Genomic DNA, 18645 nt, shown 5'->3' with positions numbered 1-18645 from the left:
CCTTAGCCTGGTTACTGCTTGCAGTTTTATTTTATTTTTTTATTTTATAAATGCAGGAGCATTTTCTTTATTTACATATAGAAAACATTTTTCCGAAGCATCATTTATTTCAGAGGAATGAAGCTAGATGAGTGGGTGGCACCGATACCAGGTCTGCCGTGTTTCACTGGCTTGTAAGTGATGGAAAACTCGCCCAGGTAGTGGCCAATCATCTCGGGCTTGATTTCCACCTGGTTGAAGGTTTTGCCGTTGTATACACCAACCATGCTGCCCACCATCTCGGGGAGGATGATCATGTCGCGCAGGTGAGTTTTGACTACCTCTGGCTTCTCCGTGGGAGGGGCCTCCTTCTTGGCCTTGAGAAGGCACTTCAGAAGGGAATGTTGCTTACGACGCAGTTTAGACGCCTGCGCTGGCGAGCAATGTACAGCTGCATCAGCTGCTCGTAGGAAATATGGAGGAGATGATCCAGATCAACACCTCTGTAGGTGAATTTCCTAAAGGTCCGTTTCTTCTTCTGTTCGACTTCTGCCATCTTGTTATGTTTTGACCTTTGGAAAACTCATTCCCTCCTCCTCCTCAGGCTACTTATTCTCCAGGAACGAATCTCCACTACAGATGGCCACTTTAGAAGAGCTGTTTGGAAAATACCAATTATTTTTTGTGGGAAATTTCAAAGTTTTTTTGGTTTTGTTTTCAAAATTTCCTGCATAAAAAGTTTGTTTTTGAAGTAAAACTGAAACGAGTTTTCAGTTAAAACATTTCAATCAGCTCTAATGCTCACAGAAGGGAAAAATTGCATAATTTCAGTGCAGAATTACATGGTATTTTCATGCAGAAATTTCAGTCACTCACTTCCCCTCACAGTTTGTTGGGGAGCCCTTCAGAGGGAGAGTTTATCATACACTTTGATGGTTATTGTTCTGCTTTTTTGAGGCATTCATTTGTCAACCATTCTGTTTTCCTGAGGATGTCTTCTCTTCCTGCCATATCAGGATCTGATTGGAAGGTTACGCACTGGGGTACTGCAAAGCTACCAGAACTCATGCTCTTACCTCACACCACTAACTATAAATAACCTGTAGAGCTTGGGAAGTTGCACCAAGAAGTCAGGACCAAGGAATGAGAATTATGAAAAAATATTTCTTCAGAGAAGCAGAATTACAACATATGCCATTTTTCCTTAACCACTTCTATATAGCTCTTTGAGATCCTCGAAAAAGAGGCATTATATCAGTGAAAAGTATTTAATAACAAACAACCAGCAGCAGCAGAAACTCAATCTGTGCTTGCAGGAATGGGAAAAAGTAGGAGACTATAAAGGCAGTTTTCAGGTAATTTTTCAGTGTCTTACTGAAATCATTTTATCATCCAAGTGTAGCACCATTTTAACGGAAACTGTCCTCCCTTCTACTTTACTGCAGATATTGTCTGGAATTGTTGAACACATACAGTTAGTTGGTGACCACAAACCCAGAATAAAAATGTGTATTATTAAATGTAGTCACTGTGCTCTATCCTGCATGCACACCTTCCCTGAACCACCTTCTGCGATATCTGCATCTGTCATGCAATTAACATCCAATTAAACCAAAAGTATAACGTAGATCAGTGTTTTCCAAATTTGTTCCGCCGCTTGTGCAGGGAAAGTCCCTGGCGGGCCGGGCCGGTTTGTTTACTTGCCGCGTCTGCAGGTTTGGCCAATCGTGGCTCCCAGTGGCTGCGGTTTGCTGCTCCAGGCCAATGGGGGCTGCAGGAAGGGCAGCCAGCACATCCCTCGGCCCACGCCACTTCCCGCAGCTCCCATTGGCCTGGAGCGGCGAACTGCAGCCACTGGGAGCCACGATCGGCCGAACCTGCGGACGCAACAGGTAAACAAACCGGCCCGGCCCGCCAGGGGCTTTCCCTGCACAAGCGGCATCCCAAGTTTGGGAAACACTGATGTAGATGGTTAACAGTTTCAGTGCAGAGATTTGAGGCCAAAGGCACTGCAGGTGCATGGCTATACAAGGTGTTAATCAGATAGCAGCTGCACATAAGTAGAAAGCATCAAAAGTGGTTGGGGTTAATGTGGAAAACAGTTCCCAGGCAAATGCATTTCAAGATACAGTGTCATAGGCAATGGGCACTAGCTACCAGCTTTAAAATCTTGGACATTACTGACCGAAAACAGTAGTAAAAACAATAGTTTTCTCCTAATGCACACAAATTTACCTTAAAACTAACTTTTAATACTTCTGCTTTTGCTATTCCCTAAAATGCAGCTCAAGTGTCCTTCCATTTTATTGTGCGTCAATTCCTCCCAAAATAGAAGCTTCCAAGGAGTGAAGTCTGAACCACTGCCTGCTATAGAAATACTGAAATTGCAACAGGTACAGATCAGAAAATAATTGCTGCTCTGGGATTCAGATCTTCTTCTTATTAGAAAATACTTATGCAAGGTCAAATTTATATATATATAAAAATCACTGTGGTTTTTCTTTAAGTCTTAGGCACAAAAGATAAAAACTATTTGTTTAAATGGAGTGCAAAAAAAAAAAGTTGAAAATACTGTGCATAGGCACACTTGTTTTTACTACACAGCACTTTTCCTTCAAAATAATTCTGGTCAAGTAACAATGTTAGAGAGTCTCAACATTTTGCATTTATCAATACACAAAACATGCTAACGGTGAAAGTCATCTTCCAAAGGAGGCCTTATAAATGTGCTGACATTTCTCCTTGTCTATTATTGTGAACAAAAATAATGTCTTAATGGAGCATATCACAGTTATAAGCCAACAGACTGCTAAAGAGAATGGCACAGCTATTACAGATTGTTATTTAGGATGATCCAAAATATTGGGGCAGAAGGAGTAAATGGTGGTATAGAATCCAAACAAACAAAAGAGATAGATCACATGGGAAGAGGCCTGAAGGCTTCACCAAGAAAGAAAAAAGAGAACAAAATTACATTTCTCTATCAACTAAAGTTGTGGTGAGTAATAAGTTATATAATGTAGTACCTCACCTATAGGAAATCCACTCTGGTGACCAATTATAAAATAAAAAGGTTTTCCAATTTCATCATGCTTTTACTTAGCGAGACGAGGAGCAGTGTTATGTAGAAAGAGGATGAAATATTTACTAATTCAGAAAAGACTCCCTTCTAAAAAACCTACTGTTAACTTCTTCCATTTATAGTTTGATTCTCTTCTTCCCCCTCACTGATAGCTATGGTCTTGATATTCTAGAAGTATTAGATGCGAAGACCTCAGTTCATATGGGCAAAACATGAATTGGAGGGAATTTGCTCAGCTATATTTACATTCTAGACCAACGTCTAGTTCAAAAACTGACAGCCTCAGGGATAAAAAGTCTGCTGAAGATTCATTTTAAGTTACCTGAAACTTTTATTGCTTGGCCAGATACCAGTGCAGACTTGAAATATAACGAATTACTCCAAAGGAAAGGAATATCTCTTTTTAATATTTTTTATATTTCCTAATTCTTTAAAGTCTCATTAGAAGTCACCATCAAGGGTCAAATAGAAACTTTTAACAAACAATATAACAGATACCCTATGCAGACACTTTAATGTAAAGTTAAATTTGAGAATTTAATATGAACAGAATCCTAGTCAGGCCAGTAACCATATCTAGCTCTCCCACAAGTACTCATACTTCACAGTTAGGGATGGCATAGTGTCTTGTGGAATTTAATCCAGGAGCAAACAGAATGGAGTAGGTGTAATGTTGTTTTATTATTATTTTATTTATTATTAGCAGAGTTCCAGCTCTCAAAGTTTCTACACTAGACAAACTTCTAGCAGTGCTGTGACTCTCAAATTACAATATACTAAAGATATCTGGCTGTAATATAAAAGCCTAGGTCTACTCATCGAACAAAGACTTGGGGGAAAAATCCTCTTTTGAGGCAAGTTTGGGGCTTTCATCTAAAATAAAATCAGCATCAGTTTCTAGTCCTTGCAATTGTGAAGATAACCTTCCAATTGTGGATTGTAAATCAATGCAGAGTGTCTTCCTCAGTTTACTAAGAGATGACACCTTCAGTGCCTCTTTTGCTTACAGGTTTCCCAAGCAACTAAACTAACAAGCCACTGGTCAGTTTCACTGCTAATATACAGAACCCTATGGGCAGCAGTGAAACTGCCAAGAAACTTACTTTTTTTTTTTTGGCTGCTCCTGCTGGAGAAGGTTCTGAGGAGCAGCAGAGACAAGCACTGCATATTTTTCATAGAAGAAGAGCAACCAAAGAACAGGCTGGGGAAGGGGTAAATACGTCATTCCTCACAGCAGCCATGAGATGGAGTGGGAGAAAAGTGACAGACTTGCGCCTTCATTCTTTGAGCAACACAGCATTTAGTTTTTCAGACACCTACCAGCCAGAGGTAGACATCTAAGACTAAGTCCCTAAGCCAGGCCCAGGGGAGCAAAACCTTGATAGCCATCCCAGCATCTTCCTCCCTCCATCTTTCCAATATATTCTGGTCAGTAGGTTTAGAACTCCAAACCACTCCTAAAAAGTCTTGCTTTTGGGCCATGGATGGATGCGTGGTGGAATCGGTCTACAGAAAATAATTTGAAAGAATGCTTGGTCAAAAACAAAACAACAAAAAAAACCCTCTCCCCTTCTAATGGTAAGCTAGTATCAAGTACTAGATGATCAATAGGATATTAAGAGATGTATTCGATGCACATTACATCATAAATGGAGATCCACTATATATCATAATATGCATCAATATGACTGGATTTACGTAGTAAATGCTAACAAGTTTGAACATAAGAACGGCCATAGTGGGTCAGATCAAAGGTCCACCTAGCCTAGTATCCTGTCTTCTGACAGTGGCCAACGCCAGGTGCCCCAGAGGGAATGAACAGAACAGGTAATCATCAAGTGATCCATCCCTTCTTGCCCACTCCCAGCTTCTGGCAAACAGAGACTAGGGACACCAACCCTGCCCATTTGAAAACTAAAAATCTTCTGATTTCTAAAGCAAATCTTGTTTCTATATTATGTTCTATTTCTCAGATTTACTAGATCAGTTAAAAAGTTTGAACTTTTAAAAGTATCCTGTCCAAGTTGAGAGAATAAAAAAAGAAAAGTGAGAAGACTTTTCTAACATTTATATTTTTATAGCACCATAACTCCGAAACAGCTTCCCTGAATTTTCTTTTATTTTTCTAAAAAACAGAAAACTCCTCCTCATACTTGAACAAGTTCAGTGTCTGTCTAACCCAGGGGAATGACTATTTTTTTAGGCTAAATGGTTGCCTGTTTTGAACTTTAATAAAGAGAACACCGAATACTATCTGATCAATACTACCCATTCTATTTAGACCTGGACTACTCCCATTTGGGCAATACTCTGAAACAACTTCTAAAACATAAATTGTCGCTTGCTATACTTAATTATTTTTAAGGAGTGAAATTATCACTGAACTAAGACGAAGCATAAAAAGTTTCAGCACAAAGAGAGTGCTTTTGAGAAAGTTAAAACTAGAAAGTAGGAAATAAGATTTCAGAATAGATGGACTCCTTTAATTTTAATTGGAGTTGCTACTGCAACCCTGTATTGTAAAAGTGGAAAAGAAAAATGCTTTACCAGCACAGGACCCAAGTGAACATGTCATTCAGTTAATGACGCACCAGTCTGGGAACTGCTGCAGGGGCTAGAAGTACAATTTGCCACAGATGAAAAGTGTCCTGGTGGCCTGAAATGACAAATAGCTCCAAAATAAGGTTTCATTGGCCCAGATGCTGACAGGGCATGGGATAGCTTAATGGTCTAATCATCAGGTTTGGCATATCTACAGTCCTAGAACTACAAGTTCAAATCCTGGTAAGACTGATTCATCCCTTCATCCTTCTGAGGCACAGGAATTAATATCATTCAGTTTGCATGTTCATCTTTCTGATGAGTCCTTGAAAACAGAGGTTCAGTCTGCTGTACACTGTCATTAAAAATTCCATTATGCTTTTTGTAAGACCAGAATTTTACCAGGCTGTCAGACAAAATTTTCCTCTTCCACTGTTGCATAGCATGCTCTGCACTGGCCAGCTGCCACTCTCCATCCTAGAGGTGGCTGCACTTCAGCAGTGATTTATAAACATCATATAGCTGGTAAAGCACTTTGGGATAAAAGGCACTACATAACGTAAAATAACAACAACACATTTCATAGTCTGCTCACAGATACCATGCTAAAATTTATTTGGATGGGATTGCATTCTAAAGGCATCATTGACACAAATGGAAGTAGAGAAGCTTTGCATGCTGGTAACAGAACAAAATGCCTCACTGTTGATCCTTGGGACTGGTAGGAGAAAATGGCCATACAAGTGGATGCTCTATGGGTCCTCCACGAAAATAAATTCTACTTATTCATTTGGGTCCCATAATGCCACATGCTACTAAGACAAAGTGACAGTCATAAATAAAGGAAGATAAAATGAAGATTGCTATGCTCCTGATTCCAGACAAAGAAAGAATCTAGTTACACATGGTTTCTTACTATTTTTGTCACAAATAGTTTAAAAATTGAGATAGCAAAAGGTTCCAGGTCCATCAAGACTGATGTGCTATATCAATAGTGATCAAAGTGTTTCCCATGAGCTAAATATAGCCTCTAAATGCCTTCATCTTTAATACCAGGGTGTTGGCCTTGGACATCACAGGTCCCAGCATGCAATCCTCTACCTTGATCTGACCAGAGAGCAAATCTTAAAAATCAGACAATGAGCAGAGATTAAAAATCTAGATATGCCAAGTCAATTGGCAGAAATTATTCGATTAACAAATTTTCTGCCAGATCATCTGTGCATTGGAAGCAGTTTAAACTTTACTATGGCAGAAGAAAGGTTGATCAGAGAGGTCCAAGTCCTGAAAAGGAAGAGATTACTTGTTATTTTTTCCAAAAGGAGAAATTATTACAAAATACTGTTATATTACCAAATCCAGCCTACAAAATTGCGCTGTTAAACAATAATAGAATACCATTTAAATATTTTTGGATGTTTTCTACATTTTCAAATTTACTGATTTCACTTATAACACAGAACACAGAGTACAGTGCTCACTTTATAGTTATTTTTTATTACAAATATTTGTGCTGTAAAAGACAAAAGAAATAGTATTTTTCAAGTCACCTAATACAAGTACTGTAGTGCAATCTCTTTATCATGAAAGTTGAACTTGCAAATGTAGAATTATGTACAAAAAAACCTGCACTCAAAAATAAAACAAATGATAAACTGTAGAGCCACTCAGTCCTACTTCTTGTTCAGCTAGTCACTCACTCAAACAAGTTTCTTTACATTTGCAGAAGATAATGCTGCCCACTTCTTGTTTACAGTGTCACCTGAAAGTTAGTACAGGCGTTCTCATGGCACCGTTGGAGCCAGCATCACAAGATATTTACGTCCAGATGCGCTAAAGATTCATATATCCCTTCATGCTTCAACCATGCTTCATTCCAGAGGACATGCTGATGTCAGGATCTGCTCAATAATGATCCAAAGCAGTGCAGACCGATGCATGTTCACTTTCATCATCTGAGTCAGATGCCACCAGCAGAAAGTTGATTTTCTTTTTTGGTGGTTTGGGTTCTGTAGTTGCCGTATCAGAGTGTTGTTCTTTTAAGACTTCTGAAAGCATCCTACACAACTCTTCCCTCTCAGATTTTGGAAGGGACTTCAGATTCTTAAATCTTGGGTCGAGTGCTGTAGCTATCTTTAGAAATCTCACATTGGTACCTTCTTTGCGTTTTGTCAAATCTGCAATGAAAGTGTTCTTAAAACGTACAACACGTGCGAAGTCATCATCCGAGATTGCTATAACATGAAATATATGGCAGAATGCGGATAAATCAGAAAAGGATACTATTCTCCCCCAAGGTGTTCAGTCAAAATTTAATTGATGCATTATTTTTTTAAACGAGTGTCATCAGCATAAAAGCATGTTCTCTTGAATGGTGGCTGAAGCATGAAGGGGCATACGAATGTTTAGCATATCTGGCACATAAATACCTTGAAATGCTGGCTACAAAAGTGCCATAAAAATGCCTGTTCTCACTTCCAGGTGACATTGTAAATAACAAGCGGGCAGCATTATTTCCTGTAAATGTAAACAAACTTGTTTACCTTAGTGACTGGCTGAACAAGAAGTAGGATTGAGTGGACTCGTAGATGCTAAAGTTTTACATTGTTTTGTTTTTGAATGCAGATATGTAACAAAAAAGTGCACTTGTAAATTGCACTTTCACGATAAAGAGATTGCATTACAGTATTTGTATGAGGTGAATTGAAAAATACTATTTATTTTGTTGATCGGTTTTACAGTGCAAATATTTTTAATAAAATAATATAAAGTGAGCACTGTACACTTCGTATTCTGTAACTTAAATCAATATATTTTAAAAAGTGGAAAAACATCCAAAAATATTTGATAAATTTCAATTGGTATTCTGTTGTTTAACAGTACGATTAAAATTGTGACTAATCATGATTAATTTTTTAAACCCTGACTCCTGACTATATTCCATGTTCTAACTGCTGATCCTTGCCCCTCACACCCAGACTAAAAGGGCTAACAAATCAAATTTGTATCCACAAATTATCAACATTATTAATAATAAGAATTATGGCCAAGATTTTTTTGTAAATCTCTATTTCAATGGGAGCTGCATGGTCAATACTTTTGAAAGTTGGGACACTTATTTAGATGCCTAAATCTGAATTTAGGAATTAGCTTTTCAGAACCCATTACTGAAAATCTTGGCTAATTTTTTTATGTTACTCTTTGTTGTAAATTAATCATTAGTGAAAATTTTCACATTGGAAATTGTTCAGGGCAGGTAAAATATTATGTCTATAATCTGTGTAAGGCACCTAGTTTATATGGACAGTACAAATAAATAATAATTGTAATTTCTCATTAAACTTTTCACCTTCAAGACCACATATATATGGATGTAAGAAAATCATGGGCCATGATTTTGTTGTGGAACCGCAACATTTAACACACACTGCAACTTTTTATAGTTGTCGCAATTTGAGTGGCATTTTGAAGCCATGCGCCAGGTCAAAACACCACTCACTCAGATTTGGCCTAGCCGCCCCTCAGAGGGATGGGGGGCCAAATTTGAGTGAGAGGTGTTCTGACCTGGCACACAGGGTTGCAACATCATTCAACTTCAATTTTGTGATTGAACTTTTTGAAAAAGTGTCATTTTCCATTTATGTTATACATTTTTATCTTGCTGCATTTCTTCACAAGCAATGCAAAGCCTCTGAAATGTTTTACTTCAAATGATTACTTGTCAAACTGTGATAAGGAGGGGCAGTTTTGATTTACACAAATCCTCTGATAGTCTATTGACATTTTTTTTTAGTATTTTCCATTTTTGTTCTTGAATAGATATTGTGAATCCATTTTGAAAGCAAGTCAATAAATGAAATATGTCTGTGTTACTAGAACTGACCGCACCAAAAACACAGCTTAACAAACTGTGATTACAACTTTTGAAGCAAAAAGTCATGACTTTCTTACAGCCTTACCTATGTATTTTATATTATAAAATTACTAATAATTACTTGGCCTAGAAAAGTATTACAATGTTCTAGATAAGACGGTGAGTTGCAAGATATTTCCTGAAACTGTCACTTTCAGATATTAGTTTCAAGACCAATACAGGATTCTTCCAGCTGACATTCAAAACATAATTCAAGCTGAAATGCACTAGGAAGTACTGTGGTTTGTACTATGTCCTAAGCACTTCATCGGAGCTTTATTGACCTAAAATGTTTTCTGGAAAGGAAGCAATCCAAGGTAGTTTAGATAAATGAACTGTATTGGTTATACGAGGAGACATTCTGATTTATGAACGGATTCTTCCAAAAAATCTAGGTAGGGATTCAGATCAAAACTATATCAATTAATATGACAGTCTCCTAGTAGGAAAAGAAAAAGAAGAAAAAAAAAGATACTTGGATCAGCTGCTCTCAAAAATGATTAATCCATGCCAATAAATGACAACTTCCGAACCCTCTGCTACTCTTGCATTGCTCTTCAAACACTGTCTACAGAAAAAAGAAAAGGAGTACTTAACAAAATAAATTTGTTAGTCTCTAAGGTGCCACAAGTACTCCTTTTCTTTTTGCGGATACAGACTAACACGGCTGCTACTCTGAAACCTGTCTACAGAAAAGCATTTTAATGCAACAGATAGAGAACATGTAAAAATCACTGGGTACACTAAGGCCTTGTCTACAATAGAAAGGTTTTGCCAGTGTAGCTATACCAGCAAATGCTCCTGGCAGAAGAATTCTTTTGTTGGTATAGCTTATACTAGTTTCCTGAATAAAATAACCTATACTGTCAAAAAAAGTGGGGTTTTTGCCAGTATAACTGCATTTACACTAGGGATTTTGCCAGCATAGCTATCTACTTTAGGGATGCGATTGTTTATTCTCCTAACTGACATAGATATGTCATCAAAACTTAAATGTAGACCAGGCCTAAATGACTGTCATTGAAGTAAAAAGTCTCTCTCTTCCCCTTCTGCTGCTCCTTTAAGGGAAAAGGCTAAGTCCAGTCTTTCTCTAGGAATATAAATTTTGAGAACAGAAATGTATCCATTTTTTTTAATAAGTGGTACCCTTGGGTAGTTAACTATTTAAGCCACATGACAAAGGGAAAGCCACTGATCAAATTTCAAATATGCGTTCAAATTCGAGACACAGAAACACTGATTTGTCTGTTTTGGTTAACTAGCTGTGGTTATTTCTGTCACTCTTGGGTATTAAAAAGGCACATACCATCAGTGCTTAAAAGGTTTACCAGGCACCTACTAAGCAGAGGTAGATATGAAAAATGAGGATCGGAGCAGAGCCCTCCACCAGTAAGGTCCAGGGCAATGCCCTGGTGAAAAGGCCTAATCTCCTGCATCAGCTTGTAGGAAAGGGGACAATGCTTTGATTTCAACCAGGGCCTTGCCCCTAACTCCAACTTGGGAGCTCCACCATTCCTATCAGCCTTTAGCTAGTACTGCAAGTATCTTATAAATACAGTGGAGTCGCATCTTACGCAGGAGTTAGGTTCTAAAGTCAGCGCGTAAGGCGAAAATCGCGTATAGTCAAAATTTATCGCCCATAAAGTACAGTTTACTGTACATGGTTTTGTGTATACAACCCATTTATATATAAATGTATAACGTATACAGTAATGTACAGCATCTAATAAAGAGTACATATGCAAAATATAATTTTACAGTACTGTATTTTTAATTACAGGGGGTCGTCAAGGCTTGATGTCGATCCAGGAGACGGAGGTGACTGAGAGCTTGGGTGATGGAGAGCAAGTCGTAGATGAAGTGGTTGGCTCTGGTTCAGCTCGAGAAGTTGATTGCGTAGGCTCATCTGCTGCTGGATGTTTTTCCTTGAGAAACATCGTGATCGGCAACTGTCGCTGTTGTCTTTTGAGCTGCTCAAACATTTCTTGATACGGTCTCAAATCATCCGTAATACTATGTGTGATTTTGAGGCTTCGTTTCATAGAGGGATCGTATTCAGAAATTAAATCATTCAGGTGTTTCGCTGCTTGGAACACTTCAGATTTATGAAGATTCCAACTTGCTGGCTCTTCCTGTTCGTCATCATCATCTTCGTCTTCTGTAGACAATTTTATCAGTTTCTCTAACTATTCATTAGTCAGTGTTTCTCTATGGCCCTCAACTAATTCTTCAATTTCTTCCTCAAGGATGTCAATGAAGCCATCACCACCCACTTGCCTGGTCACCTGAACAATGCATTTCGCTTCTTTGTCAATGGTCAGAAAACCCTTAAAATCATTCACACATTCTTTACATAGGTTTCGCCAACATGCATTGACTGTTTCAGGCTTGATTGCATCCATTGCCTGTTTAATATAAGTGATGCAATCAGCAATGTTGAAGGACTTCCAACACTCCATCACATTAAGATTGGGATCAGCATCCATAGCGCTACATATCCGTGAGAATGTAAGCCTTGTGTACGTGGCCTTGAAACAGCGAATCATGCCTTGGTTGAGAGGTTGGAGATGGTATGGGGGGGGGGGGAAGGAAGAGGGAAGAAAGATGACTTCAAAGTCATTATGCGCAAACTGGAGTGCCACAGGGTGGCCAGGAGCATTGTCTATGATCAGCAACACTTTAAAGTCAAATCCTCTCTCTTCGAGGTACTGCTTGACCTCTGGAATGAAACACTTGTGGAATCAATCCAGAAATAATGCTGCCGTCACCCAAGCCTTTTTATTTGATTGCCAGAACACAGGCAGGAGATTTTCGTTCTTGTCTTTTAGGGCACAGGGATTTGCAGCCCTGTAGAGCAAGCCCAGCTTTATTAAATGCCCAGCCGCATTGCCACAAAACAACAGAGTCACATGGTTTTTAGCTGCTTTGAAGCCAGGGGCTTGTCTTTCTGATTTTGAAGTGTAAGTGCGGTTGGGCATTCTTTTCCAGAAGAGACCAGTCTCGTCAGCATTAAAAACTTGTTCTGGAAGATAGCCCTTTACTTCTATGATTTTTTTAAATTGTTCGGGGTAGGCTTTTGCTGCCTCTTCATTGGGCAGATGTAGCTTCACCAGGAGTCTGCACGTTTTTGAGGTTGAAGCAGTTCCTAAAACTGTTAAGCCAACCTTGGCGGGCTTTGAATTCCTTCTCATCAGAAGGCTGTCCCTCTTCAGCCGGAGGTTTGAACAGCATGTAGAGGCTAAGAACCTTTTCTCACAACTTGTTACCATCGATAGGCACACATTTATGGTTCATGTCTTCCAGCCATAAGTTTAATGCCTTTTCAGTCTTCACTAAAGTCTTATCACGCACCTGGCTTGTCAGCTTAGCAGTTATTGGAGCACTAGATGCCACGGCTTGATGTATTTCTCTCTCTCAAATCTTGATGGCACGGATGCTAGATTTGTTGTGGCCATATTTATGCGCCATGTTGGAGACAGACATACCATCTCTCAATAAGTCCAACACAGCCAGTTTTTCCTCCAGCGTTGGAACAGATCGCTGTTTCTTCAGTTGAGCACAGAAAATATGTACAGTATCTTTAAACACTAGAATCTCACCCAGCGTGGAGAGATGCTCACACTATGGGAGGCACGCGGGAACTGAGACCGACTGAGGGAACAGCAGATTCACATCTCCCATCTCATGGTCACTCCGGGGGATACGCTCATTGAGTGGAATGGTGAGTGGAATCGCCTGCACTATTTACAGGTATCTTGTTATTATTCTTTTTTTTTTGCCGAACACGTATAGTTGAATTCGCGTAAGTTAAATGAGCGTATGATGCAACTTACCTGCATCTGAAGCTCCAATCATCCCCTCTGGCTGCTGGAAGGGAGAGGAGCTTCCTTTCTCTTCTTTCCCCTCCTCCTTTCGTGGCTGAGGCAAGAGGGTTTGGGGGATGTAGTCTCCATTACTCTACCAACCCCCTGAAGGCTGCTTTCACTGGGACCTCCTCCTCATGGCACTGCAATTATTGCAATTACCTGCTTCTGCTTTTACTAATTGGGGCGCTTTCTCAAGCAGCATAAATCTAACATAATTCTGTAACAAACTGCCATTGACTGTCCACAGTCCTTGTTAATTCACTTTTGCAGTCATTTGGGTAAGAAAGGAGAAATAAAAGGCAGCTGACCTGTCTGCGGACTTAGGATGACAATACTATATTGGTTTACATTCTGCTCCCATATGGAAGATTACGTTCAGCACCATATGGACTACAAGCTTCTTTAGAAACAAAAACAAGTTGCTGGTGAGGACCACCCACTCTTCACAGCAAGTTTTTCATTCACCAGAAGAACAGAAGATTTTCCAAGCCCTGACTTTGATATTTAAAGGTTGTTTTGGGGAAAACAAAATTGTGATCAAAGAGAGCACACAGCTAGTTTGTGTAACTATATGTTGCTATCACTATTACTCTCATCTTCCATTCCCTATTCATCTTCCATTTTTACCACAGAGGTCACATAAATATTATCTGAGTTAAAACATGGATGAGAACATGAAATGTATTTTCTGGTAATGGCATGTGCTTTGTACTTTAAGATGGAACAGGTCTGTATAACAAACCATATGGGTAAAACAATACAGAGATTTGTTAGCAAGAACTGTGGCTTCTTCTTAGCGTATGCATAACATGCCTCAGGTGGCACATGACCAGGACTCATCTTTGAATTTAGTTCGCTGGTTGGATCATTAGCTTCCCTGCCTTGGGCTGGGTACTGACGGGGTGTGTGACATGAACTCTGATCCATGTCCCCCAAAACTGTGACTGAGCTTCTAGGATCTGATGAATCCATTAACCCTCCCTCTTCCCCCTACCACAATTCTACTGGACAGGTGCTACCAGATACCAATGCACAAAAATATAGGGGATAAGTGTGGCAGTACTTCAAACTCATAACGGCAGATGTGGTTGAGAGAAACAAATTACGGAGAGCAAGTCAGATAACTAAAGAGTCTTGAAAAGAGGAAGAAAATTCATGTTACCAGATGCACATTGAGCAGCCAATATTAGAGAAGAGAAATCAAGAAAGATTTCTTGAAAAGAAATGGAGGCTGCTGTTTTTACAGATAGGCAAACTGAGTTTAAAATTAAAATGGTGAAATGGACATGCTCTTTGGAAGACAGAGCTGTCCAAAACATGCTAGTCAAATTGAAAAGCGAGTCTCAGCTAGAAAGCTCAGAAGAGATGTGAGAATAATACAAGTGTCATGCAGGGAGAATGCTTTGGAAAAAGCTCTCCCATTTCCGAACATCTGTTAGTTTAGTATTGTTAACTACTATACTTGCCCCCCAGCACGATCAAGTTTAAAAGCCTATATAATCGAACAAAGCTTGGGGCAGTATTCTGAAGGAACTAATAGCTTAGTAGTAAAATACAGATTGAAAGTGGCTCACACTATGTGTTGATAAACAACGATCAACCTCAATGATTCATGGTTACAAGAGACAGCAGCAAAATTTTGGAATTTAAACTTTAACAAACTAAAGAGAGCATCTACAGATGTCTGCACCTTCCTCTCAATGAAGGGCCAAATTCAGCACAGCACTTAATCCTGTTCTTAAGTGCTTTGCTGAATCAGGACCTGAGGGCAGGCAATACCAAGGCTCTGAGCAAGTTATATTGTGATTTCCCCTGCCTATGCAAACAGTAGACTGATATTTATAAGTTCTTGTGATTTCACTTGAGCGTTATGTTGTATAAGATATGTTTATTAGATAAATAAATAATGCCAATGAATATTATCAAAGAAAGAGACTGTGTACCCTGCAAGACACTTTTAACGAGAGAAATCAAAAACTTGAGGATATGAGCAAAAGGATACCTGAACAGAGAAGAAGGCATCTCTGATGAGCTCAACCTTAAAGGGTCATAACATGTTACTTTCGCAGGTAATTCAAACCAAATGAAGTCTCAAAAATAAATTAGACTGTATGAACTTCAACAATATTGAGTTAGCAGTCACTGCTAGTAATTTAGTTATGGATACCACTATAGCCAGAACAGCTGCAGGGAGGACCGTGAGGTTTTCTAAAGCAATGAAGACCTGAAAATAATAATTAAAAACCCATTGCCTGGGACAGAGAGAAAACAAATTAACTTTCAGTGTGTGAGGGTGAGGGAGAGACACTTCTGCTTTCTGTTACATTGTTGAAGATATCCCCTAAAATAAATTTTTTAAAAGTTAACATCAAACTTTAGGAACTTCTTAGCCCTGAAGGAGTACAAGCATTATTTTACAGATATCAAAGACAAAAGCAACAAAGAATATACAGCATCCTCTCTATATATTACTGCCATAGGTCTTTTGCAGCTAAACAATGAACCCAAAACTAAAATGGAAAAAAAAAAAAAAAAAAAGAAAAGACTTTTAAAAATAAGAGACAGATTTTTGCCTATATAAAATTAGTTGAAATTGCCCCATTTTTCTTATCAGAAAAATTATATCTATAAATTCTTAAGTGAGCAAATATTGTACTTCTGGACTGTATATACTTATTAGAAAGCATACATTCTACTTATGATCTAACAGCTGTGGAATGATGATATCATGCATCTGTATTAGCTAATAAATTAGAAATGGGCCTGAACCAAAATCATGGGTCTGAAAAGCCCCAAAACTGGGCGAGTAGACTCAGAATCCAAACCCACATAGGGATCAGAGTTTTGCAAACGATACATATTTTTGTAATGGATTCAATCAAAACACATGATCTGAATATATTCAGACTTTAGGGTGCTCAATGTCCACAAAGAGATTTTGAAGCTCAGGCTTATCTTTATATAATGTTTACAAAATTATATTATTTCAATGCCATTTCACTGTGCATGGAAACAACCACTAAAATTTCTGTCAACCAAAAACAAAAACAGATCATCTTTCCATTAAGTTCAAGACACAAAGTCAGTGTAACTCAATAGACACTAATTCACAAGGAGTCATACTAAGCAGGGCTTTGGAGCGGTGCTCCGGCTCCGCTCCAGCTCCAGACAAAAACCTGCAGCTCCACTGCTCCAGAGCTGCTCCACGCTCCAGCTCCAGACTCCGCTCCAAAGCCCTGATACTAAGCTGTGATACATCCCATCTTCCACACTGGTTTGTCCACCTATTTAACCAGCAGTTTTCATAGAACAATACTTTGGAATGGTCAGAAGAAAATTCCTTAACCTCTGGACACTGTATTATTTACACATGCACTTAAATTCTACTTTATTTTGTATTTGGGCTCTTCTCATTTAGTAGACAACACTATGTTATCCATTGCCAGTTATCAAAAGAAAGATACAAAAGCAAGCAAACAAACAAAAAAACCCAACAGGATCAAGGAAACAGCCTTTCATACCACTTTGTAACTAGCATTATCTGACTTTCCTGCAATACCGAATAGATTCTTAGCCCCTGTATGCCAGCCAACCCCGGGACACAGCCAATTCATTGCACGGGGCTCATCTAAAGTTTCCTTAAGGTTTATTTTAAGGTTTTTTTTCATTGCAGACAACCAGTTTTCAGAAAGTAGGTGTATATACAATCCCTTCATTATATCATATTAAACACTAAATTGTGCTCTGAGAAAGTAATTAATACAAGTTTTTTAAAAGGGAGGGGGAAAAAGCAATAAAATATAGTGGGGAAAAAAATAAGAGTAAAAAAAAGGCCATGTTTTCATAGATTCAAAAACTGGGAATACTTCAGCCAGAAGGGAACCTTCAGAATGATTGTGGCTTCCTCATTCCGATCTTGTCAAGGAGCTTTGATATTAAGGGAATTGGGTGAAATACCTTACACTTCATATAATGGCTCAAGAAAGCATCCTTCCCCTCAGCTGAGGTTGGGGCGGTGGGGAGTGGGGAAGATCATGGTACCTGAAACAGAATGTAGAAAGTGTGGCTGACTTCCTGTCTGCAAGCCAAATCAATAGAGGCCCAAATATTCACATACCCAGAAGAACACCAAGAAAATAAATTCCATTTTTCTCATCTTAGCTCTTATTGGTGGAGACAACTGACCACAGAGTTGTACTTCTCTTGTAGCCAGAGTTCAAAGGGACAGGACTAGATCTAACCAATGAGCAAAGGACCACAGTAGGCCAATCCTGGTGCCATCTGCCACCTTGCATGCTGGCACAAGTTACTGTTGGCTTACTTTTCTAACGGATCTAAACATGCTAACTGAGCAGGTTGGAAAAAGATAAATCTTTTTCTTCTTCAGAGAATGATGAGCTGTCTCACCATTTAAGAAAGATCCCTGGAATCACAACCTTATACCCACTGCTTAATAAGTAAATCAGTTCAATCATTTTTCTCTGAGTGCAGCAGAATATAGAAGGGGAGCTTCAGGCTCTGAAAGTGAGAAAATGAAAATTAACCACATGCTACAGAAGAATGCAGGGTGAGGAAGGGGAGTGAACTTGATCTTTCAATGTTGCAGAGCTATTACTACATTACAAAGAACTTCTTATCTACTAGAAATTATATAGATATTGCTACTGACACAAATCTGTGCCAAAAGCAGTAATTTTCTATTACCCTCATTAGTTCTCAAACACTACCTGTAATTAAATTTTACATAAAAGAAAAATGTCTGTTCCACTGTGCTATGTAAAGAAGGTAAATAGTGTTTCAGATTACAAATACATCAGATTTCCTTAATTTGGGAGCCTTATTCAAATAACAAAGTCAATTATCAGTCCCCAGAGAAAGACCCACTTCATTGTTTTCAAATTATAGCTAACCATTTCTATTTTTCAAAAGTTTGGATCACATTTTGTTTTTCCAAATTACTACCATAAATATTTTAGGTTCCTCTCTGTCCTAGTGAAATTCTGTAAATTTGCCAAAGCACAAGTGTGAATGTGTTTTCATTTGGTTTTTAAAGAGAAACATATTTAATTTTACAAGGAAAGGATAAAAGTATTAGAATAACATTCAATGATGCCTTGAAGTCCAAGGAAATGGGTCCTGAATAGAACAGATTTGATAGAACCATTTTCTGTTGAAAAAGCGTAGGGGCTGGAGGAGGAAAAGTAACACAGAACGTTTAAGGAGCTGGATCTATTTGATTTTGTACGAGGCAGTGCTTTCTTGGG

General features: G+C 38.7%; 1 protein-coding gene and 1 pseudogene across 5 annotated transcripts in view; both read right to left on the bottom strand.

Moving 5' to 3' along the window:
• LYRM4 (LYR motif containing 4) overlaps window positions 1-18645 on the bottom strand; it is a 146299-nt gene that overhangs the window by 113206 nt on the left and 14448 nt on the right. The window lies entirely within an intron of this gene.
• LOC140907032 (small ribosomal subunit protein uS19 pseudogene) lies at window positions 44-554 on the bottom strand (annotated as a pseudogene).

The sequence above is a fragment of the Lepidochelys kempii genome, chromosome 2, assembly GCF_965140285.1.
Source record: "Lepidochelys kempii isolate rLepKem1 chromosome 2, rLepKem1.hap1, whole genome shotgun sequence".
Classification (NCBI taxonomy): domain Eukaryota; kingdom Metazoa; phylum Chordata; order Testudines; family Cheloniidae; genus Lepidochelys; species Lepidochelys kempii.
Note: the sequence above shows the minus strand (reverse complement) of the source record. Positions and strands in the feature narration are given on the sequence as shown.